General features: G+C 35.1%; 1 long non-coding RNA gene across 1 annotated transcript in view; it reads left to right on the top strand.

Annotated features, from left to right (window-relative positions):
• The first annotated feature begins 1467 nt into the window (after positions 1-1467).
• LOC129655744 (uncharacterized) overlaps positions 1468-26979 on the top strand; it is a 32122-nt gene continuing 6610 nt past the window's right edge. Inside the window, exons 1-2 of the long non-coding RNA XR_008716106.1 lie at positions 1468-1575; positions 23380-23512. This is a non-coding gene — a long non-coding RNA (uncharacterized LOC129655744). The remainder of the gene's footprint in view (positions 1576-23379; positions 23513-26979) is intronic.

Below are 26979 nucleotides of genomic sequence, written 5' to 3'. Positions count from 1 at the left end.
TTATGGTGTTAGTCGCTCAGTTGTGTCCAACTCTTTGCAACCCCATGGACTGTAGCCTGCCAGACTCCTCTGTCCATGGAATTCTCTAGGCAAGAATACTGAAGCGGGTTGCCATTCCCTTCCTCAGGGGATTTTCCCCACCCAGGAATCGAACCTGGGTCTCCCGTGTTGCAGGCAGATTCTTTACCATCTGAGCCACCAGGGAGGCCCCAGTGTGAGATAATGTACTGGAAGTGTGTGACCTCTGCTGGGCATGTTAAGTCCTCGGTAGGAGACTATAACTGTTTCTACTGCTAAAATCTTATCTCTACCTCCAAATATCCCTCCAGCTGTATCAGAAATGTACTTTATCACTACAGTTTATCATCTATTAGTCTTGGGCTGTTGAGCTTCTGCTTCCATGGTAATTGTTAAGAGATTCCTATTTCAGGCAGTGTGGTGAACTAAAACCTTTATAAACAGCTCACCTAAGATGGGACTCCCAGGTGGCTCAGTGGTAAATAATCTACCTGCCAATGCAGGAGATGCAGGAGACATGGATATGATCCCTGGGTTGGGAAGATCACCTGGAGTAGGCATTGGCAACCCCTTCCATTATTCTTGCCTGGAAAATTCCACGAACAGAGAAGTCTGGTGGGCCGTACGGTTGCAAAGAGTCGGACATGACTGAACACACAGGCAACTAAGATGCTAATTTTAAAACAATGTTTTAAGTATTATAAATAAATATTTTAAAGTAGTTTAGGCTTATGGCAAAATTGAGCAGAAAGTACAGAAGATTCCCATACACCTCACACACGCACGGCCTCCCCCACTATGACTGTCCTCCACCAAAGTGGTCTGTTTATAATAATCAGTGGCCACATTGACACATCATCACCCAAAGTCCATAGTTAGCCAGGGTTCATTCTTGGTGCTGTACATTATATAGGTTTGGGAAAATGTTTAATGGCACATAAACATCATTGTGATATTATACAGAATAGTTTCACTGCTCTAAAAATCCTTTGTTCTCCACATCTTCATCCCTCCCTTTGCTTTAAGCCCTAGCAAACACTAATTTTTTTTTTAACTGTATCAATAATTTTGTCTTTTCCAAAAAGTCACATAGCTGGAATCATGTAGTAGGTAATCTGATCAGATTAGCTGCTTTCACTTAGTAACATGCATTGAAAATTCCTTCATACCTTTTTTATGGCTTGGTAGCTGATCTCTTTTTTTGTTATTTTTCCATTTGTTTTCACCAAATAATATTCTGTTGTCTGGATGTGCCACAATTTATCCATTCACCTACTGAAGAATATCTTGGTTGCTTTCAAAATTTTGCATTTATAAATAATGCTGCTATAAACTTCTTGTGTACATTTTTGTGTGGACATGAATTTGCAACGCATTTGGGTAAATACCAAAGCATATGATTGGATTATTTGGTAAGACTCTATTTCATTTTGTAAGAAACTGAACTCTCTTGCAGAGTGACTATACCACTTTGCATTCCCACAATGAGAGTTTTGTCATCTTGCATCCTCATCAGCCTCGCGCATTGACAGTTCTGGACCTCGGGCATTCTGATAGGTGTGTAGTGGGACTTCACTGTGGTTATAATTTGCATTTCCTTGATGACATAGGATGTGAAGCATCTTTTGATATGCTTATTTTCCATCTGTATATTTTCTTTGGTGAAATATGTATGTGTTAAGGTCTTTGGCTCATTTTTTAATCAGGTTATTTTCTTCCTATTGAGGTTTAAGAGTCCTCTGTATGTTTTGGATAGCAGTCCTTTGTCAGATAAGTGTTTTACAAATATTATCTCCCAGTCTATTTTCTGTTGACATTATCTTTAGCAGAACAGAAACTTTTAATTTTATTGAATTCCAACTTATCAGTTATTTCTTTCATACATCCTGCCTCTAATGTTGGATCTAAAAAGTCTTAGCCATATCCTAGGTCATATAGGTTTTCGTCTGTGTTATCATCTAGGAGTTTTAAGAGTTTTGCATTCTACATGTAGGTTTGTAATCCATTTTGAGTTAATGTTTGTGAATGGTATAGTATATGTGTCTAGATTTATTTTTGTGTGTGTGGATGTCCACTTGTTCTATCACCATTTGTGGAAAAACCTATCTTTGCTCCATTGTATTGCCTTTTCTCCTTTGTCAAAATCAGTTGACCGTATTTTTGTGGGTCTATTTCCAGACTGTTTACTCTGTTTCATTGATCTCTTTGTCTATTCTTTTGCCAACGCCACACTGTCTTTGTTTATAGATCACAGCAACTCTAGAAGTAGTGTCAGTCAGCTTTCTTCCTCTCCTTCAGTATCGTGTTGTCTATTCTACATCTTTTGCCTCTCCATGTAAGCATTAGACTCAGTTTGCCAACATCCACAAAATCACTTGCTGAGATTTTGTTGAATCTATAGATCAAGTGAGGAAAAACTGAAATCTTGCCAGTGTTGAATCTTCAAATCCCTGAATATGGAATATTTATCCATTTATTTAGTTCTTTATTTCATAAGAGTTCTATAGTTTTTACTCATCTAGATCTTGTATATATCTTGTTAAATTTATCCCTAAAACCTTTAATTTTGAGGATATCAATGTAAGTAGTATTGGTTTTCAACTTCAATTCTACTTATTTATTGCTGGTGTATGGGAAGGTGATTGACTTCTATATCTTACTTTAGATCCTGCAACCTTGCTGTAATCACTTTAGCTTCAGAAGGTTGTTAGTTATTTTAGATTTTCTGTATAGATGATGATCCAGTCTGTATTGATTAATTTTTTCAGATAGAAATAGGCCTGTTCAGACTGTTTATTTATTCTTATGTGAGCTGTGGTAATTTGTGTCTTTCAGAAATGGGTCCATTCCTTCCAGGTTATCGAATTTGTGGAATAGAGTTGTTCATGGCATATTTTTATTATTCTTTTAATGTCCATGGGATTTGTAGTGATGTCCACTCTTTTATTTCTGACATTGGTAATTTGTGTTCTTTGTTTTCTTAAATTTCCTAGCTATTATTGATTTTATTGACTTTTTCAAAGAACTAGCTTTTGGTTTCAGTGCTATTCTCCATTAATTCCTTGTTTTCAACTTCTTTAATTTCTTCTCTAATTTTTACTATTTCTTTTCTTCTGTTTACTTTGAATTTAATTTTCTCATTTTTTTCTCATTTCCTAAAGTAGAAACTTAGATTACCGATTTTAGATTTTTCTTCTTTCCTAATACCTGGAGAAGGGCACGGCAACCCACTCCAGTATTCTTGCTTGGAGAATCCCATGGACAGAGGAGCCTGGAAGGCTACAGTCCATAGCGTTGCAAAGAGTCAAACACGACTGAAGTGACTTAGCATGCTTCCTAATAAATGCATTCATTACTGTGAATTTCCCTATAAGTACTGCTTTTCCTGCATTTTACAAATTTGATAAGTTTTCATTCTATTTTCATTTAGTTCAGAGTTTCATTTAGCTCAAAATATTTTTGAATTTCTCTTGAGATTATTTATTTGACCTATGTATGATTAGCAGTGTTGTTTAATCTCCATGTATTTGGGGACTTTCCAGTTATCTTTCCAGCATTGATTTCTAATATAGTTCCATTGTGGTCTGAGAAGACACCGTATATTATTTTTGAGGTTATATTATACTCTTAAAACTAAAAGTATTTTATCTTCTTGATCAAATGAGCTTTTTATCATTTTGAAACAACACTAATGTTTAATGATGTTTAAGAGTGGGACACAACTGAGCACCTGAGCACAGCAAATATTTAGCAAATTTAGGGGGTTTTTGTTTGTTTGTTTTTGCCCAAAAGTCTATTTTGTCTTATGTTACTATGACAACACCAGCTTTCTTTTGGTTACATTTTTTTCGTGATATCCTTTCACTTTCACTCATATTGCACTTTTGTAATTTAAGTTTGGCTCTTGGATCTTGTTTTGTTTTAATTTAGAAACAATTGTTATATGCTAACTGAGTTATTTAAATATTTATGTGTAATGTAATTACTGATATATTTGAAGAAGTATTTTATCTTCTGCTTTCTATTAGCCTGAATACCCTGTATTTGTTTTCTTTACTTTCTTTGTTTCATTTTGGATTAAGTCCCTCTTTTATTTCTATTTTCTTATTTTTACTAATATGGAAATAATATTATCTGTATATATTCCTCTTAGTTTTTACTCTGGAAATCTTAACATATGAAGTTAACATCATCTTTTTGTCTTCCTAGGAATATAAAAATCATAGGACATTTTAACTTACCTCAGCTCAATTCTAAATTATATATTAATATTTCTCTATTTTACTTGTGACATAATTTAATTTTAAAGATGTTGTTGTGCTATTCATACTGTCAATTTATGTTTGATTTTACCAACATACTTCATATTTATGAATTTTTTCTTCTTGCAACATGGATCTTTCATTTGAAATTTTCTTATAAAAATATAAAACTCAATAGCTCTTTTTTTGCCCAGAAGTATTTCTGTACTTTGTTTCACCAATTTTACCTTTTCTTTTCCTTCTAGGTACTCACTATAAGCATTTTCCTAAAGTCAAGGGATCTTATACAACTGAAAGATTTTCAATATATGGAAAAGAAATAGTAACCAGAGTTGGCTTTCAATGTATTTTACTATGTTGGAAAATACATTGCTAAAACATTGCCTATCATTTCTGAATGATACAAATTTAGTATAGCTTAGTGTGGTAAGGCAAGAATTGAATTAAAAAGGAGAAAATTTGGTCGTTACCTCTTTAAAATCTCAGTTTTATCAGTTATAAAATGGGAATGAGGTATTTCTTGCCAATCTGTGAAGCTAAATTATGAAATCCTTTGATTATTGTAAATAAAAATGATTACTACCATTTCTTGTTTCTGTGGACACAGGCCTTTGAAATGGCAATTTTGATATTTGAGCCAAGGTCTCCATGATTTCAAGACTTTTTTGGTTTCTCTCTCTGCTTTAGAAAATGTTTCTTGGCATAAGGTTTGTTTGTGCTAATTCACATAACAGTTGTCTTAAAATCATAGCCACAGCCAGGCAAACTTGACACATTATTAGTTCTGGAATATTGTAAGTTAAGTATTCCTTAAAATTCCTGAAAAGCTAAAAAGCAATAATTGTACACTTGTGATTACTAACTGCATTCCCACTAAAAGAGTCAATCAAAAGAATAGGATAAAAGTACACACAAGCTTAAGCGACATTTCATAAAGCAGCAATGATTCATTATATAGTTATATATACCCATTATTGGTAATTCCTTTTAGGTTGTTAACTTAAAATTTCTCTATGTCAGAAACTCTGAGAGTTTGAGGTTTGATCCTACTTTCAAGTAGAAAGTTAGCCTGACATCATTATGTGAATGCTGGCAGAAGATAAAAGATTCCTAGGTCAGGGACAAAGGACTTTATTATTCACAACAAGCAGCCTGAGCACTAGACTATTTGTGTTGGTTCCCTTTGCCCCTAAATTTCCATGGGACTAAAGTGAAGGAGTCCAGGTGGATACTGAGCTCAAGGTAGGTTTAGATCACAACTGAGAAACTCAGTTTAGGTTTAGGTCACAACTGAGAAAGTTTAGGAAGTTCAAATACTTTAAAATGATTTGCAAATTAACTTTCCTTTTGTACTGATGAGAAGACATTATCTTATACCGGACACCCAGAAAACCTACCCTTTGTTTCAAAGGAGACACTGTCACTATCTTCTAAGCCTGTTGGGTATACAAATGTTTTTGAAAAAATATTGTTGTGGTTGTTCTGTCGCTAAGTCATGTCTGAGTCTGTGATCTCACAGACTGCAGCAAGCCAGGCTTCTCTGCCCTCCACTATCTCCCAAATTCATGCCCTTTGAGTCAGTGATGCTATCTAACCATATCATCCTCTGCCACCCTGTTCTGCTCTTGCCCTCAATCTTTTCCAGCTCCGAGTCTTTTTCAATAAGTTGGCTCTTCACATCAGGTGACCAAAGTATTGGAACTTCAGCTTCAAATAGTCAGGAACAAAAGGCTAGTTAGTTAGTGCCACACTTCAGGGATGTTCAGAAGTGGAGAACTGTCTCACAACAGTACCACCTGGTCAGTTTTAAATGTGAAACCAATGGTTTACTTCTCCTTTCCTTCTACTAGAATTCAGACTAAAGCCGCCCTAGAGATATGGTCAGTCTAACCAAATATTATGTCCTGTTACTATGATTTTGAGTGTTCAACTTGTAAAAGTTTTCTCTTTACAAAATGGTTTTATTAATTGAAAAACAAATTCAAACACTAAGCTAAACTATTCACATATAAATTTAAAAGGAGAAGACAAAAAAGGAGGCATCAATAAGTTCTAGCATCTTTAGGTCAAAATATGTTGTTTTATAATTCTTTTGTAGCACAGAAACACATGAAGCTAAAAATTAGTTTTTCAGAGAGCGTAGACGAAAACTATGCTTTAGATAGTCACAAATTTATTTATTCTTCAAGTGTGTGAAAAAACTATTCTTCATAAAGCATTTATGATAGGAAAAGTAGAGCATTATAGATTACTGTGTTTTTTGGCCAACTCATTTCCTATGGCTAGAATGTCCATTGTTCTTTTTTATCCCCATAATTTAACATTTGAATAGGTTTAGAAGAAATTGACAAATTCCTCAGAGACAAAATATGGAAAATTTTATTTCAAAATTATTCCTTATTTTCCAAAAGCTATCCACAAGAGAAAAAGAAATTCTGTGTTATTTATTACAGCTGGTATATTAAGACCATTTTAAATGTCACTTATTTCCATATTCAGAAATCTGACATTAAGGGAAATTTCATGGGAAAATATGGCTTCTTGATGAAGTGGAAACACTGAGGGCTTTGGAGTCAGCCAAATGTAGGTTTAAATTTATATGACTCTTACATAAGCTCAAAACTTTAGTTTTATTCTCCAGGAAAAGTGAGGGGGGTAGATAATTATAGTTTTCTTCCCAGGATGTTGTGAAGACACAATGAGATACAGGAAGTCCTTAGGGAGTACTCTGGTTGCCCAACAAATTACATTCTGTCCTCTTTTCTCCTTAGGCAGCTACTGCATAATATTAAGAATAGATCTTAGATATCTATTTCTTAGTATAGATACTTACTAGAACTGTTTATCGTATTTTTTACTAGCCTAAGGATAGGGAATTAGTCTTTATGATTTTACTCTAACTACATTCAGAGATAAATTCACAAATGAAAATGCATTTATTTCATAACAAAAAGGAAACACACATCATTTTTTAAGGAAGAAAACTGAAATTCAGAAAAGTGATTTTCTGAGGATGCAACAGCTAGTTAATGACAATCAAGACCCTTCTGCCAAGTTGATTCTTGTGCCCTATCCACTATATTGCTAAGGCAACTGATGGGTTTAGAGTTGTTTGAGACCACAGTTGAGTGCTTTCCATTTTCATAGGGGTTAAGAATGCCCACTAATATATTATTTTGAGTTATAGAGCCAGAACACAAAAGAATTTCTTAAGTCTCTACAGAAAATGCCAGTACGTTGGATCATGTGAATTCTGAGTAAATCTCAGATTTATAACACTAGGTAACAATCAAAAATAGTGTGTGTTGTCTTTGAAATTTAATAGCTAATTTTATAAATAATGCTTAATGACAGTAAACCAGGTTCACTAACTTTTTTTCAGTCAATCTAACTTTATGTTTACTCCATCTGTGAAGTTTGTAATGTCAATTATAGTTATGATTTTATCAATCATATTTCATTTCTAGAATTGCTACCAGGTTTTCAGAGCTTACTATTTTTACTCACCTCTTATTGCTTTAATGCCTTTTCTGAACTATTTTATATATATGGACACATAATATTTTGTGTATTTTATCAAATTAAAGATTTTTTTTTTATCCTATATCTGATAACCTACTACCTTCATGATGCAATGGACTGATTCTATGGTTTGTTTTTTCTGATTCTCACTATTTCCAAGGTGTTTGATGATTTTTGTTATAATTAGTTTGTGTTCTTTAGATCCAAATTAATGGGAAATTTTTAGAGGTGTGAGTTTAACCGGTCCAACTCAGATTTTTGACTGCTTCAGCCAGTTACTAAAGCACTCTTTCCCCCTTTACCATGAGAGATAACTCCTACGCAGTCACTTGCTACACTTACAAATTTTCTTTTTGTATTTTTTCTAAATTTTTAAGATTTAATTTTAATTTCATTGTAATAAAAATTGTATGTATATATATATTTAAGGGGCTTCCCATGTGGTGTTAGTGGTAAAGAACCCTCTTGCCAATGCAGGAGACATAAGAGCTACAAGTTCGATCCCCTGAAGAAGGGCACTGCAACCCACTCATTTATTCTTGCCTGGAGAATCCCATGGACAGAGAGGAGCCTAATCGGCTACATTCCGCGGGGTCACAAAGAGTCAGACATGACTGAAGTGACTTAGCACATGTCCTCACATGGATATATAAAGTATACAATCTGTTGATTTGGTATACATTTATAGAGACAAATGTGTACAAAACCAAGATAACTATTGTATCCTCATATAGTTACTATTTTGTATGTGTGTAGTGGGAGCACCTGAGAAATTTACTTCTTTAGAAAGTTTTCAGTATTCAGTGTAATATTTTTACTATAGTTTATTATGTTGTGCAGCAGACCTCTAGACTCATTCATTCTTATATTTGTGTTTTGTCATCATTTCTCACTTCTGAGGATTTCTCTACCTTTTTTTTTTTTTAGCAGCTCAGACTTTCATTTTAAAATACTTTTTGAAGCATTGATGTTACCTAACTTCAAGACTTATTATAAAGTCACATTAACAATGACAGTGTGGTATTGGCAAAAGAATATACAAATAGATCAATGAAACAGAAAAGACAAGTGAAAAATAGACACAGACGAATATAGTGAACTGGTCTTTGATAAAGAAACAAAGGCAATACAATGGAGAAAAAAGTCCGTGCCAACTGTTGGTGACAGAACAACTAAACTTCCACATGCAAAAATTAAAAGAAAAAATATAAAGAGTAGGAATCTAAACACAGATCTTATACTTTCACAAAAATTAACTCAAAATGGATCATAGACATAAATGCAAAACTAAAATCTCCTAGGAGATAACATATTAGAAAATCTAGGTGACCTTGAATTTGGTGGCAAACGTATAGATATAACATCAAATGCATGATCCAGGAAATAAATAATGAAAAACTTCTGCTCTATAGAAGACACTATCAAAAGCATGAGAAGGCAAGTCACAGACTGGGAGAAAGTATTTGCAAAAGATATCTGACAGTTATCCAAAATATACCAAAAACTTTTAAAACTCAACAATAAGAAACCAACCAACCTGATTTTAAAAATGGAGAAGAAAAAATTAAAATAACACTGGGATAAGACTACACACCTACTAGAATGGCCTAGATCCAGAGCACCGAAAGCACCAAGGAAGACACACAAACTCGTGAAGCTCCACGGATCGCTAAGTGTATAAATAGTTTAAAGCTAAAAGTTAATTTTATAGGGAAGACCTGTAATCTCTATCTTGACTTCTATCTCCACTATGCCAGGAGTACATCGTCAAAGCTTTTCATGAATGGAGGCCATGATTCATTTAAAAATGCAATTCTGCTACGTAAAATAAGTTCTGTCTTTCTAGGATAATATAATAAAAGAAAAAAAAATCTTTCATTAATGAGTATCCATTTAGAAAATTCTTAAATCTTCAGCAGGCAATGGGATACTTGCTTAAGTTATTACTAATGGAAAACAGTAAGTCTGGGTCCAGGTTTATTAGTCTTTTATATGTTGTCAATCAAATTGGGAAAAAAAGTTATTTTTACTTATAGTTTTTTTTATAATGCAAGCAATACTTTTTAATACATATTCAGTATTTCATATGATGTTATCTCTACCTCTAACAGAAGCATATCTGTATTCTTAAGTTGGGCAAATACTGAAATCATCAGATGCATAAAATGATTAAATAATCAACAAAAAACATATAGGAATGTATTATTGTTGTTCAATCACTAAACTGTGTCTGACAATTTGCCACCCATATACTGCAGCACGCCAGGCTTCTCTGTTCATCACTATCTCCCGGAGTTTGCTCAAACTCATGTCCATTGAGTCAGTGATGCCACGCAACCATTTCATCCTCTGTTACCACCCTTTCCTCTGCCCTCAATTTTTCCCACCAAGAGAGTGTTTTCCAGTGAGTCAGCTCTTCACATCAGCTGGCCAAACTATTGGAGCTTCAGCTTTAGCATCAGTCCTTCCAATGAATATTCAGGACTGATTTCCTTTAGGATTGACTGGTTTGATCTTGCAGTCCAAGGGACTCTCAAGAGTCTTCTCCAACACCACAGTTTGAAGGCATCCATTCTTTGGTGCTCAGCTTTCTTTATGGTCCAACGCTTAATCCGTACATGACTACTGTAAAAACCGCAGCTCTAACTATATGGACCACTGTTGGCAAAGTGATTTCTCTGCTTTTTAACACACTGTCTAGGTTTATCATGGCTTTCTTCCAAGGAGCAAGCGTGTGTTAATTTCACAGCTACAGTCACCATCTGCAGTGATTTTAGAGCCCAAGAAAATAAACTCTGTCACTGTTTCCATTGTTTTCCAGTCTATTTGCCAGGAATTGATGGGACCGGATGTCATGATATTCGTTTTTTTAAATGTTGAGTTTTAAGTCAGCTTTCACCTCTCCTCTTTCACCTTCATCAAAAGACTCTTTAGTTCTTCACTTTCTGCTGTTAAAGTGGTATCCTCTGCATATCTTGAAGTTGTTGATATTTCTCCTGGCGGTCTTGATTCCAGCTTATGATTCATCCAGCCCCGCATTTCTCATGATGTGCTCTCTATATATAAGTTAAATGTGCAGAGTGACAATATACAGCCTTGACATACTCCTTTCCCAATTTTGAACCAGTTCATTATTCCATGTCCAGTTCTAACTGTTGCTTGTCCTGCATACAGGTTTCTCAGGAGGCAGGTAGGGTGGTCTGGTATTCCCATCTCTTTAAGAATTTTCCACAGTTTGTTGTAAGAGGCTTTAGCATAGTCAATAAAGCACAGGTAGATGTTCTTTGGAATTCCCTTGCTTTTTCTATAATCCAGCGAATGTTGGCAATTTGATCTCTGGTTTCTGTCTTTTCTAAATCCAGCTTGTACATCTGGAAGTTTTCGGCTCACCTACTGTGGAAGCTGATGTTGAAGGATTTTGAGCATAATCTTGCTGGCATGTGAAATGAGTGCAGTTGTACAGTAATTTGAACATTCCTTGGTATTGCCTTTCTTTGAGATTGGAATGAAAACTGACATTTTCCAGTCCTGTGACAACTGCTGAGTTTTCCAAATTTGCTGGTATAATGCGTGCAGCACTTTCACAGCATCATCTTTTAAAATTTGAAATAGCTCAGCTGGAATTCCATCACCTCTACTAGCTTTGTTCATAGTAATGCTTTCTAAGGCCTACTTGACTTCACACTCCAGGATGTCTGGCTCTAGATGAATGATCACATCATTGTGGTTAATTGGGTCATTAAGAGCTTTTTTGTTCAGTTACTATGTGTATTCTTACCACCTTTTCTTAATCTCTTCTGCTTCTGTTAGGTCTGCCATTTTTGACCTTTATTGTGCCTAACTTTGTATGAAATGTTCCATTGGTATCTCCAATTTTCTTAAAGAGATTTCTAGTCTTTCCCATTCTATTGTTTTCCTCTGTTTCTTTGCATTGGTCACTTAAGAAGGCTTTCTTTTCTCTCCTTGCTATTCTCTGGAAGTCTACATTCATATCTTTGCCTTTCTCTTTTGCCTTTCACTTCTCTTCTTTTTTCAGCTATTTGTAAGTCCTCCTCAGTCAACCACTTCACCTTCTTGCATTTCTTTTTCTTGGCGATGGTTTTGGTCATCACCTCCTATACAATGTTATGAACTTATGTCAATAGTTCTTCAGGCACTCTGTCTACCAGATCTAGTCCCTTGAATCTATTCATCACCTCCAATGTATCATAAGGGATTTGATTTAGATCATACTTGAATGCCCTAGTGGTTTTCCCTACTTTCTTCAATTTGAGCCTAAATTTTGCAATAAGGAGCTAGTGATCTGATCCACAGTCTGCTCCAGGTCTTGCTTTTGCTCACTGCATACAGCTTCTCCATCTTTGCCTGCAAAGAATATAATCAATCTGATTTCAGTACTGGCCATCTGGTGATGTCCATGTGTAGAGTCACCTCTTGTGTTGTTGGAAGAGGGTGTTTGCTATGACCAGTGTGCTCTCTTGGCAAAACTCTGTTGGCCTGTGCCTTGCTTCATTTTGTTCTCCAAGGCCAAATTTGCCTGTTATTCCAGTTATCTCTTGACTTTTTACTTTTGTATTCCAGTCCCCTATGATGGAAAGGACATATGCATTAGAGCACTTCTGTTTTATAGCTATTCAAAAACAATGATTACAAAGAAAATTAACCATCTACTTGGCCCTCAATTAATCAATATACCTAAATTAGAGATGTCTTTTTACCAAAGAGTAGGAACTTTTAGATATAGCAGGGAACTGAAGTCTAAACTATATAAAAAAAAAATAACAACAAAAAAGGAGGCAGTAATATTTATGTAGCCATTATAACCATGTTATTTTGAAAGCCAACCTACTTACATCATCAGTTTCATCATTATTCTATTGGGTGGGCCCTGGTTTGGATGACCTACTATATTAACACTCCCTGAGGGAGTCTAGGTTGAATAGAGGAATATTTTCCAAGGATAATTAAATTGAGAGAGTGAAACAGGAGAGAATCATGTCAATGGAACCTCCTTCATGGTTATTACTGAGCAATTGCTGAAGTTATTTGAAATAACTTCAAATCAATTAGGACAGTGTACCCTTCTTATCTTTTGGAAATTAATTCTTCTGCATTAAAGACACACTAAGATCCTCATTTATTATGACATAAAATACATTTTAAAAATACTTGTTGCAGGCTTAGAGTTCTGGAAAGAGGGACTTCCTGGACTGTCCCAGAAAATTGTTCAGTCTAGTTCTGTGATTAATCCTGGAATCTTCCCCTCTGACAGCCATCCCTGGAACCTTGATCTTAGCATGGATTTAGAAACTTGTATGGATAGTCCCACCTGCAGGGTAGGTAAGTCTTAGCTTGTGACAGTTGAGAGAACATCAAAGCTATACATAACAGAGCTGATTTCACTTAAAGAAAAATGGCTAAAGTTATTAAATCCATACTAAATGTGTGACCTTATATATATTTTCTTATTTTATGTTGTTGTTATATCCATTTTAAGAGGAGAACACTGAGGCAGAGACAGCATAAATAATTTGCCCAACATGACACACAGTAAGTGAAAGGTCAGCTGACTATGTGCAAATCAGTTGCTAGGTAGATGGAAAGATGGGTAATATGTAGCTTTGCTTTATGAACTGGATTACTTTGTAATTATTTTCTTATACATGGTAGACCCAGGGCCTCGTCTAGTGGAAAAATCAATGGTGTGCCTGATTCATAAGAAACAGTAGAAAGCAATCTTAGACAATGGCTATGGGGTAGGTCTAAAAACAATATCCTGTTGATACTTTTATTAGTATTACTTAGAAATGGGTACATCTGCCAATACTGTGGCAGAGAAGGATCAGCACTACTGATTTACCCTTTCACCTCAGGCTCCAATAGAGCTTGGCACAGCACTGTTAACAGATTCTGGCATTTACAATTGTGATATTTTGTTCATCATGGGTTTTTGTGCTAATTTTGCTTTTAAAATATTATTTATCTTGATTACTGATTTTTCGGCACTCCCTTAAATTTTGTACCTAAGGCAAGTGTCTCATTTGCCTCACTTGCCTTATCCTAGCCTCAGCTCTGGTTAACAGCGAACATGGAGACACATTATATGTTAACAAACCTGCTATTTTCTTGAGTTATGAGGCTGTCACAGAAGAAACCAAAGAACCACTCTTCATGTAATTAGGGACTCTACTATTAAGACATTAATGAGGAGGTACAGCTCAATTGAACAAGACAAATGGGAAAACATATCCTATAAAGTGAGTACAGAATGCATAACTGTTTAATAAGCACAACTATATCCACTTTGTAGAAGAGTGACTCTGTTATTCTAGAGGGATTTACTTAATGCTAGCAGTTCCATAGTATTAAAATTATATCTTGCAAAGTCCACGTATTTTAAACTGTATAATTTAGTAACTCTGATTTTTCTTTGCTTTTATAAATTCAACACCCCCAAACAGATGAATTTTGAAAAGTAATTCAAATGTCAGAAACTAGCAAGTATTTTTTATCCTGGTACGTTTTTGCCTTCTCTGCCATAAAATATAGTGAAATATATAAAGGAGTGATTAGTGCTGCAATTAGCCTTTGACCCTTACATATAGTTTGGCTCTGTTCCCAAGATTTCTGTTTTTAAGCTCTCGGACTAACAGTCCTCCTCTTTGTTCATACAGTCATTTTTCCTTAGTGATCAATTACATATATATTTAAATATATTTTTAAAGAATAGAAATGTTGCTTGTCATACACAAATGGCTCTTAGAGAGTTATTGGTTTCCTGCCAGTGTTGTCAACTTTCCAACAACAGATTGGATTGGTTAAGGAAGAAGCCATAAACAGCCTATCAACAAGTATTTATGCAGATGTTAATGAATTTAAAATTCTGTTTATGCCAAACTCCAATTGTATTTGTCCTTTATTTGTGAGGTATGATGCAATAACTGCTCTTAACAAATACATGCAGACCACTTATACTTTATAATGTAAATCATATTTTTTACTATTCCTAGCATAAGATACATAGAATCAACCATTTATCAAAGTTACCAAAAATATTTCTTTCATATGAAACATTTTGCTCAGCATGCCACCAAGTCCTCCAAAAGCTTTTGGTAAAGAGATGAACTCATCTCCATCCATGAAACCAATAGTATTTTATTATTATATTACTGAGAAAGGCTATTAAAAGAAAAGAAAATAGTCATGGGAAAGTTGCCGTAGGTATTAAAAATATAAATCATTAGCTTCTTTTTGTGTGCCCCAAATGATAATTGAATCCTAATCTTCCTCTGTATAGGATACTATGCTATGTTGAAAATTTAGGAAACTGACTAATTTGAGGCATATGAGTTTAATGAACACTTATCTTGCTTTTCATGAAGAAAAAAAATTTTCATTAATTTAAAAATGACTAATTTCTTTTGGAGAACTTTTTTAAGCTGAACTGCTTTTCTCTAGGATTGTATACATTGTCAACATTTTATAAAGTAGCCATTTATATGTATATATATACACACACACACGCACACATTGTTTTTAATTTGCTACCTTTGATTGTCAGTTTTATCCCAATCTAATTCCAACTTTCAGAGCTAAAGTTTCTATTATAATAATGAAGTTAATCACATTTAGACATGTGTTATTCTCCAGAATACACAGGTTTGTCTGCATGCTAAAAATCTAAATTCCGTTTCTCAGAGAACATTAATCAACTATGACAATCATTCCTTAATCTTACCAATATTTGCTGAACATCATCCTACTATGTATCACTTATAAAATGTATATTCTAGTACATAAAACTGACACATGAATAGAAGAGTAAATTGTGATGTAATAAATGCTATCGTAAGGTCTCTATATTATCCATGGAGGACATCTCTAACCTAGTTTGAATAAGGAATGACGTGTTTAGAAGATCAGGAGCTTACTCTGAAGAATGTAAATTCCAAAGTAAGACCTGAAGTAAGAACACCATTGGTGAAGTATATAATCCCAAACACAATGTCTATAGGCCAACGGGATCATTTTGAGTAATTATAATACATCTGGGTGGTTGAGGGAGGAACTTAATAGATGTGTCTGAAGGGATAAGGAAAGCCTGTATGCCGTGCAAAATGTTTTGAACATTACCCAGACACAGTAGAGAACCAAGAATTCAACCTATGAAAGTGCAAATTAAATGGGTTCCTTAGAAAGACCGTTTGCAGTTGGAGATATATAAGTGGGAACAAGGTCAAAAGCAAAAAGACCAGTGAGAATGCTGTTACAGTAACTGAGAAGAGATGATAGTGGGCCAAATTAAAATGGTGAAAATTCAAATATCAGAGATTTGACAGAATGAAAAGAATTTAGGAGGTAAAATCTGCAGTTAAAGTGTGAGGAAGAATACTGGTTCAGTACAGCACTCAGGTTTCTGAGTTTCACACGGACGATGATGGTAGAATTATAGAAACTATGAAAGGGTGGGATAAAGCTTGAGTTTAGCTTTTTATGTAGTCTGTTTAAATTGTCTGTAGGATACCTAGTAGAGAGGCTTTGGATAAATACATTTCAGAAAGCGATAGAAGAACTTGAAGGAATATCCTCTGACAGGAAGCTTATAACCAAAGAGTAAGATGGGGCTAGGACATTATGCCAGAGAAGAATCCCGAGATTGGAAGAGATGCCAAAGGAAGAGGAACCCTTGAAGGAAACTGAGGTTTAGACAGTAGGGCAGAGAAAAACAGGACAAGTGTAACTAAGCAAGAGTCGGAGGAAATAAGCCTTTTGAGAAGGAAGAAGTGGACGATGTATAACATTAGAGGAGTCAGTAAGAACTTCAAAAAGTCCCAAAGATCTAGCAGTGTTAATGATCTCCGTGTAAACAGTTTTAGTGAAACGGTACAGGGGGGAAGCCATATTGCAATGAGCTAAAGCACACATGTCAGTCAACAGAGACTCTCTCTCCTGTTCAAAATGGAGCAATGGAGATGAGAAGAAGGGGCCAGGTATCAGTGAGATAACTGGTAGGGAGACTAGACCTAATTCTGGATTAGATGTCATTACATAAGGAGTGAGCAGCCAAGGACAACTCCAGAATATCTGGTCTGAATGACTTGGGGAGTCAGGAGAAAAAGCAGACTTACTAGGATGATGATGAAAACATGCTGTGATTCTGAAGTTCAGCTGGATCTGAGAGCAGGAACAAAGTAGAGGTTGGCAATATCCAGTCCTCTAAGCTGCCACCCCCATGAGGCAATAAACACTCTGTATCTAGTTATCTGGCTTCCCTTGCAGCTCAGTTGATAAAGAATCTGCCTCCAATGCAGGAGACCTGGGTTCGATCCTTGGGTCAGGAATATCCTCTGGAGAAGGAAATGGCAACCTGCTTGAGTATTCTTGCCTGGAGAATATCATGGACAGAGGAGCTTGGCAGGCTACAGTCCATGGGGTCACAAGAGTCAGACACGACTGAGCAACTAAACGGCCACCATACCATCTAGTTATCCAGTTGGCTGTCATCAAAGGCCAGCACAATGTTAGGCATGGAAGGAGGTGGTGAGCGTAGGCTCCTAAGCTCCGTAGACTGACAAGCATCAGCATCTGAGGGAGTGTATGTAAAAGAGCCAGAAAGGAAGCACTTGAAGTCTGATGTTTCAAAGTCTCACAGAGAAGAGAGTTTTAAGACAAAGAAAATGTTCTGTGTAATTGAATTCAGCAGAGAGGCCAATGAAGATAAGGAATAAATGTGCTTGGTAGATAAGGTGGTTTAAGGTCCTCATTGTAAGGATAATTTCAATTTGACAGAATTGGATTGCAGTAAATTAAGGAGGGAATGAAAAGGGAAGACAAAGTAGACTGAGAGAGAGCTCTCTTAATGGAATTTTGTTAACCAATATATTTTAGTGTAAAAGACAAAATATTAGAAGAGTGTAGAATTTGTCCCTGAAATCTTAGGTTTCATATTTAACAAATTGGAAGATATAGCCTATAAATTATGAGTGGAAAAAGGTTTATAGTTTAGAAGATATTTAGCAAATAGATAAATTTGTATGCCTAGAGAAAAATTTGCCCCTTTTGAAAATAGAGTAGAAATTAAAATCAAACAATGGGCAGGAGAAAATATTCGCACCAGTGGTAACAGATAAAGAATTTTGAATGGTCAGTTGAAAGCAAAAATGGAAATACTAGAATCCAGCAGATAATTGGGAAGAATAAGAAAGATACTTTACACTTTATATATTATTGATAAGAAATCATATGGAACCACTTTAAATTTGCTAGCAGTAGAAATATATAAATTAAGACCGTATTAGACAATATTTTTCTCAAAGTATCACCAGTTCTAAAATACTTAATATCCCAATGCTGACTAGGGACTTAGTGAAATGATTAACCTCATATAACTTGTGGTAAATTGGTAAAGGTTTTGTAAACTATTTGACAATATAGATTATACCATGTTCTTCCAAATATTCAGAAATTCAGACATGTTATCTAATTCCACCTTAAAAATGGATTAAATAGAATAATTAAAAACCTTCATGTAACAAGTTGGTACATCATAGGGTATAACCCCTAAAAGCATTTTCAGATTTAGATTTCCATTACATAGAATTCATTTGTCATAGTACTAATGGAAAAATGCTATAAAACAAATCTATGGGAAAAAGAACTACAAAGAAATGCCTTAAAAGTGTTATTCAGTGGTTATCTTTGAATAGTGGGCTTTTTGTAGATTTTCTTTTCTTTGACTTCTTACTTTTCAGTATTTTTAAGGTTAACTATTGTGAAAATATGTTATTTATATAGTAAAAGAGTTTAACAATTTATTTAAATAAAATTAATAGAATGTGTGTCCTGAAGTAAAAACAGCATATATAGACTGTAGTAACTAGGGGAGAGCATGGATCAAAAAGAGAACTTTTCTCTTAGGTTGATGGTACAAGAAATTAATTAAGACCTAGAAAAATAGGAAAGAACGGTAGGTAGGTAGTAGATTGCATTTTGCAGGCAGAAAGGTGTTTCTTCTAAAATCAAAAGGATTTATTGGGAAGTCTAACTAGAAAAATTCCAGAAAAACATCTACTTCTGCTTTACTGACTATGCAAACACAGTCATGGTTTGTTGTGAATCACAGCAAACTGTGGAAAATTCTTAAAGAGATGGAATACCAGCCCACCTGACCTGCTTCCTGAGAAACCTGTATGCAGGACAAGAAGCAACAGTTGGAACAGGATATGGAACAACAGACTGGTTCCAAATCAGACAAGAAATACATCAAGGCTGTATATTGTCACCCTGCTTATTTAACTTATATACAGAGTACATCATGAGAAATGCCAGGCTGGATGAAGCACAAGCTGGAATCAAGATTGCCTGGAGAAATATGAATAAACTCAGATATGCAGATGACACCACCCTTATGGCAGAAAGCAAAGAACTAAAGAGCCTCTTGATGAAAGTGAAAAGAGGAGAGTGAAAAAGATGGCTTAAAACTCAACATTCAGAAAACTAAGATCATGGCATCCAGTCCCATCACTTCATGGGAAATAGATGGGGAAACAGTGGAAACAGTGACACTTTATTTTTGGGGGGCTCCAAAATCACTGCAGATGGTGGCTGCAGCCATGAAATGAAAAGACACTTACTCCTTGGAAGAAAAGCTATGGCCAGTCTAGACAGCATATTAAAAAGCAGAGACATTACTTTGCCAACAAAGGTCCATCCAGTCAAAGCTATGGTTTTTCCAGTAGTCACGTATGGATGTGAGAGTTGGACTATAAAGGAAGCTGAGCACCGAAGAATTGATGCTTTTGAACTGTGGGGTTGGAGAAAATTCTTTTGAGAGTCCCTTGGACTGCAAAGAGATCCAACCAGTCCATCCTAAAGGAAATCAGTCCTAAATACTCATTGAAAGGAACTGATGCTGAAGCTGAAACTTTAATACTCCAACTCAAACTGACTCATTTGAAAAAACACTGATGCTCGGAAATATTGAAGGCTGGAGGATAAGGGGACAACAAAGGATGAGAGGGTTGGATGGCATCACTGACTTGATGGACACAAGTTTGAGCAAGCTCTGGGAGTTGGTGATGGGCAGGAAAGCCTGACATGCTGTAGTCCATGGGGTCGTAAAGAGTCAGACACCACTGAGCAACTGAACTGAACTAGAAAATGACAAAAGTCTGTAAGTAAATCTGGCACCATTATTCTTCCTAAACAAAATGCTAAAAGCAAGCCTCAAGAAGTAAATCCTACTTTCTCCTCAGTGACAGGGGTAATCCTGAAATGCTATTGCAAAAGTCATTTGCCAGAATCATTTCCTGCAGCATTGGAATGGCAGTATGCTTGGATCTATCTAGCCAATGTCACCACTATGCTAGTTCTCTTTTTACACTGAATTCATGCCAATCTACCAATCCATGCCTTCATGGTTAAAAGAATTAATATGAGTTGGACTCTTACAGTGAAATCTCTAATCTTTATTCGGGGATGATTATTGAGAAACTGAACTGAGTCTAATGTAAAACCACTTATGGTTTATGGAGTGTTACTGTAGAATTGAGGAAAACTTTTCGGAATAAGCACTTTAAAAGGGGGCTATTGCAAGTATATGTCTCTATTTTCAAAAGAAGAAAGACACAAAGATTATTTTTAGCTAAAAGTATACTTGCTACATATCAAGAGTAGCTAAAGTTCCAATTGTAGGTTCAGTTAATTATCAGGGTCACTGATTCCTCTCTGTCATTCCCTTCTGTCATTGCACTCATGGGTTAACCATTTGGTCTGATCAACCAAGAAAGGCAGATAAAACCCTGGGACTCTGCTAGAAAAGAAACTTAGTGCTTAATGCAGTAACTGGGGTGGCAAGCCCAAATCTTCCCTTTATTTGAGTCTCTTTTTTAGTTTCTGTATAAAGAAGGCCATTTATTAAAATGCTGTCTGCTCATGAATTCAGTGGTCAGCCCTTGAATGCAGAGTAATTGTTCCTTCAGTACAGCAACTATGGAGAAAGTGAAAATGAAAGTCACACAGTCGTGTCAGACTCTTTGTGACCCCATGGACTGTATAGTCCATGGAATTCTCTAGGCCAGAATACTGGAGTGGGTAGCCGTTCCCTTCTCCAGGGGATCTTCCCAAGCCAGGGATCGAACCCAGGTCTCCAAGTTGCAGATGGATTCTTTACCAGCTGAGCCACAAGGGAAGCCCAAGAATACTGGAGTGGGTAGCCTTCCCTTCTCCAGTGAATCTTCCCGGCCAAGAAATTGAACCAGGGCCTCCTGCCTTGTAGGAGGATTCTTTACCAACTGAGCTGTCTGGGAAGCCCTGCAACTATGGAAGGATTGGCTTAAATTCAGGAAGCCCAGGTGGTGCTAGTGGTAAAGAATCTGCCAACAGATACATGGGTTTGATCCCTGGGTCGGTAAGATCCCCTGGAGAAGGAAATGGCAATCCACTCCAGTATGCTTGCCTGGGTTAGACCATGGACAAAGGAGCCTGGCTATAGTCCATAAGGTCACAAAGAGTCAGACACGACTGAAGGAACTTAGCGTGCACGCAGGAAACAAGGAATATGACCATTTTAGAAATGTAAGATGTCATGAGAAGTTAACAGGAAGTTAAGTAATGTAATTTAGAGAAATAAACATCTTGACTTGTAGCTTTTCTGAGAACTGGACCTTGTATCTCTTTGGACTGAAAATTAGTCATTTCACTAGGACCACAGCAAATTTTAAGGGGAAAAAAAAGACATGATGAATGTATCATCTTAACATAATCAAAACAATAGACGCTGAGTGTGTATACATATGTGAATGTGTCTCTGCCCATGCACCTAGCATTCAAAATAAGCTTCACAGCATGTCTCATTTGTCCTCCAAACAACCTGCAAATAAAAGATTACTTTCTATGTTTGAAGATCTACAGTGAAAGAATTGTTCATCTGCTAAGCCATGCCTGATTCTTTGCAGCCCCGTGGACTGCTGCACACCAGGCTTCCCTGTCCATGGCTATCTCTCAAAGTTTAGTCAGACTCATGTTCATTGAGTCAGTGTGCCGTCCAACCATCTCATCCTCTCTCATCCCCTTGCCCTCCTGCCCTCAATCTCTCCCAGAATCAGGAGTCTTTTCCAATGAGTCGGCTCTTCATATCAGGTGGCCAAAGTATTGGAGCTTCACCATCAGTCCTTCCCATTAATATTCAGGGTTGATTTCCTTTAGGATTGATTCATTTGATCTCCTTGCTGTCAAGGGACTCTCAAGAGTCTTCTCCAGCACCACAATTTGAAAGCATCAATTTTTTGGTGCTCAGCCTTCTTTATGGTCCAGTGTTCACATCCATACATGACTACTGGAAAAACCATAGTTTTAAATACAGACCTTTGTCAGCAAAGTGATGTCTCTGCTTTTTAATATGCTGTCTAGCTTTGTCATAGCTTTCCTTTCAAGGAGTCAGTATCCTTTAATTTTATGGCTGTAGTCACCATCTGCAATGCTTTTGGAGCCCAAGAAAATAAAATCTGTCACTGTTTCCACTTTTTCCCCATCTATTTGCCATGAAGTGATGGGACTGGATGCCATGATCTTAGTTTTCTGAATGTTGAGTTTTAAGCTAGGTGAAGCCAGTTGAAGGAATAGTTCAAATTAATAAACTGATGTTTTAAATAAAAATTGTAGATTTCTTGTGAGTTTAATTACCATGAGTTAGTTTCAGTCGGTACCCCCTCTCTGGTGTACTGTCAGTGAACCCTACAAAGCTAAAATGTCCCTAAACATGGTGATGGCACCAAAAAAGAGGCCATCTAAAAAATCAAGTCCATGGAGAAGTGTTCTAGAACAACAGGTCTTCATTGTAACTCAAGTGTGTGGCATTCATGTGGCAGCAATGTCTGCAGATCTTTTTTTTTTTTTTTTTTTGAATAATATAAATACGTATACTATATTTAGGTGTAGCTATAAGGGTTGGATTTTTCTTTTTCTTTTTTTTAACTATTTTATTTTCCTTTATATTTGTTACCTTGTATTCTCACCTGGCGTAATTTCTCCTTTTGCATAGTTTCCATACTCGTCTTCTTTGTTACCCTTTCCCCTCTCCATCTTTGAAATCATTGCTATGGCATTAGCACAGGTTTCCTAAACCTAATATAAATGATTTTCCTAACTTACATATTGTACTGGCTTATATAAACCAAGTTTTGTTTTATACAAAATTGCAAATCTATTTTGAGTATCCTCAATATAAATTATAAATTCTTCATATGGATAACATTATATGAGAACAATTAGATTTTAAATTCTGTCTACCAAAAATAATTATTTCTATTTTCTAACTAAAACACTAAAAAACAAGCCCTATAGGATGTTGGTTTCATTAAAACAACTCTGCTTTTCAAAATAAGTGGGTTTGAAACTCAAACAGGAAAAGTACTTAATCTTATAAGTGACTGACAGTATTTTTCTTACAGATGATTTAGCTCTCCTGACCTGTCTTGTTTTTCTCTTCCTTGTGATAAAATTGTTAGCCTAGACTAAGCTGCTTGGCCAAAATTTGATTTCTTTAAAAAACAAATGATATTTTCATATTTTTCCCTAGATAAGGAAGAAGAATTTATGTATAAGGATACCAGTGCAAATGAAAAATTAGAAAGGAGTAAAGAATATACATACCAATGGCTTCATACACAGGTTGGGGTTCTTGAAACGACTGGTTCCAGAAATATGAAATGGTGAGGTCATCTCCATTAAATCAGATTTTTGTATTGCAAACACATATTGAAAAGTGAAACCTATGCTAATTATGCTAAAACAAACATGACTTTATATAGCCAAAGGCCAATATACGACATTACCAGACTATAAATGGGCTCTTATATAGAATAGATTTGATCACTATGTTTTTCACTGTAAAATATTCAAGAGCTTAGTTTCTGCAATGCTTAAAAATCAAAACAAATGATTGATGGTGATGATGAACCACACAAATGGTTCTACTTTATAAAGTAAAATGCATGGTATCTATTAACTGTTTATAAATATCATCTGTATTGGTGATTGCAGTATTTTATTTTTTGTTATTTTTATTATCATTTATGTTTGCAGTTAAAATTAAACTCAACCCCAATCCTGCCACTTTACTAGTCATGTAACTGATTCTCAGTGATGTCTCAATATTTTAGTTTCCTCCTCTTTATAGTGAGATGATATCTCTCTTTCTCACAAGATAGAGGTGAGTTCTCAAACTGAGGTTATCAAATGTTGATGTCCCTTAGCAGCAAAGAAAGGTGCCTTGAACCTAATAAGTAATCAATTAATTTTTGTTATATTAATGTATGTATTAGTTTTCTAGGGCTACCATAACAAAATACTAGATTGCCTGGCTTAAAGCGCAGAGATCTATTTTCTCACAGTGTTGGAAGCTGAAAGTCCAAGATCAAGGAGTCAGCAAGTTTGGTTTCTTTGGAGGTCTGTCTTCCTTGGCTTGCAGATGCTCCATCTCACTGGCTCCTCGCATGACCATCCTTCCACCTGTGTTACCTGTGTTCTAATCTCCTCTTTGAACAAGGACACCAGTTATATTGGATTAGGGCCCACCTCTTTGAACTCGTTTTACTTTAGTTGTCTCTTTCAAGGCCTTGTCTTCATATAATAATTTTCTGAGGTATTAAATATTAGGATTTGAATGTATAAATTTTGAGAAAACAAGATTTGAACATATAAATTTTGAGGGAACAAGATTCAGTCCAAATAATACATAACATAAAACATTTATGTACATAATTACTAAACCAAAATTTTAAAGAAATAAAAGTCTGGAGATAATATTTTTGAATATTTTTTGTTTAATTAAAGTACAGTTGATTTACAATGTCATGTTAGCTTCAGGTGTAGAACACATATATATTCTTTTTCACATTCTTTTCACTTATGTGCTCAATTGCTTCAGCCATGTCTGACTCTTTGTGACCCCATGGACTGTACCCTGCCAGGCTCCTCTGTCCATGGGATTCTCCAGGCAAGAATACTGGAGTGGTTTGCCATGCCCTCACCCAGGGCATCTTCCCAACCCAGGGATCAAACCCAGGTCTCTTGAGTCTCCTGCATTGAAGGCAGATTCTTTACCTACTGAACCACCTGGGAAACCCTTTTCCTTTATAGGTTATTACAGAATACTGAGTATTTAGTTTCTCATATTATACAGTTGTGATAAATTTTTATGACTTTCACGGTAGCTACATTTATCCACAAAACAATTTTTTTTTAATTTTATTTTATTTTTAAACTTTACAAAATTGTATTAGTTTTGCCAAATATCAAAATGAATCCGCCACAGGTCAAATATATAAACCAATATGAATCTAAATATAGATGACACTGGAAACATTTCCAGGGGTTGCAGGTATTAATTATTTAAATGAGTAAAAAAGAAAACAGTTATGAGGTCTAACACTTAATATAGCAGAATGTTATAATGTATAAAAATTAAACCTTTTTTATAATATATACAAGTGAAAAAACCTTCATATGTAGTCAATTCTATCCATATAATATCTTTAATAATATGGAAAAAAGTGAAATTAAAACACTTCAAAACCTAGGTTGCTATATCCTATTTCATTGGGAGCAAAGAAAGTAGGAATAAAGCAATCAACATTTGAGGCTTTTTTTATTTTGCTGAGTGTTCCTATTGATGAAAGTACAGTTTATTTTATGCTGGTATTAATTGATTTAGTATAATTCATAACAAGATATTTTCAGGACTATAACCAAATGTAGCATAATGCATAGCTTACCATCTATATTAACCAGATGAAAGAGGTCTTCTTTAGAGATTTAAAAGCATCTGTACAGATAATGTGAAAAATACAAACAAAACATTTCAGGATGTATTTTTAAGATACTTAAACATTTAACAACATCAGTTACTCCTTAATTAGTTATAATTAAACATACAATGCAACAGACAATTATTAGTGGATTTTGTCCCTTGAAAATATAATATATAAAGGAATATTTAAGTATTCATATTTTAAGAAAAATTTTTTTCTAAAACAGAAGTTCTTGAAAAGCCAAATATGAATGCTCTAGCCTTAAACAGAAGTTAATTGTGAGCATTAGTATAATGCATTAAACATACCAGAGCTATTTTAAAAATAAGAAGCTTTGCCTTTCTTATAAGTAAGATATATAAGTAGACATGGTACAATATTTACCCATTCTATAATTTATTAGCTAAGGTTATTGGTACCTGCAGATTTTTTTTATCTGTGTATGCATTTATGTTTGGCAAATTTAAAATTTATGTCAAATTGAATTTTAAAGTAATTATGAAAAGACATAAATTTGTATATGTATTTGCGTTCACCTAATTTAAGAAAACAATTATTTCCATTTTGTATATTATTGATTTTTCTCAAACTTGTCATTGGGCATGTTTTTCATAGTCTTCCTCTACATTGATATAATAATGTGATTTCTCTTTTTGTCATTATGCAGCAAGCACTTCTTGCCTGAGTTAGATCCAGACATACGTAATGGTGGAAGAGTTCAGCTTGTGGTAAGAAATGTGTTTAAAGTTCAGTAAAAGTGTGTGGACAACAGTACTCAACAGATGGCACTTTAAGATGTGTCAATAAGTAGTATAAATTATGAAAATACCACAACTGTATCTTTTGAGGATAATCTTAAAATATTAAATATTAAAATAGTACCATGTTTTCTTGGCTTATAATATGACTTTAAAATATGATATCACCTTAAAATACTTAGTTTATCTGGTAGATTTTAAAATAACAAGATGCTACTATATTTTAAAAGATACTCTGGGCAAGAAATTATAAAACAATATTATTGTCTAGACTATTTTAAAAGGAGGATACTTGAGGGAAATAGCAAAGCACCCTCATGACTCAAAAAATCAAACCAGGTAAAAATTAAAAAGTAGTTGTGTGTTCAACCTTTGTAAGTAATAAAGTGCAAATGGTTGGAGTGTTAGGAGCAACCAAGTTCTAACATGGCGACCAGAGTGTATACTCTAGACAATATAACTCATGTGCATTTCAAAAGTCAGCTGAAATATATGCTATCAGAAGGAAGCCTATGTTAACAGAAGAATGGTCAATATGGAGTCTGAGAAATAGAGTCCCCAAACAAGAAATGTTAGTGTTTCCAGAAATTCCCAGAAAAGAGGGTACCC

The sequence above is a fragment of the Bubalus kerabau genome, chromosome 1 (assembly GCF_029407905.1).
Source record: "Bubalus kerabau isolate K-KA32 ecotype Philippines breed swamp buffalo chromosome 1, PCC_UOA_SB_1v2, whole genome shotgun sequence".
Lineage (NCBI taxonomy): Eukaryota > Metazoa > Chordata > Mammalia > Artiodactyla > Bovidae > Bubalus > Bubalus kerabau.
This window is presented reverse-complemented; position numbering and strand designations above follow the sequence as displayed.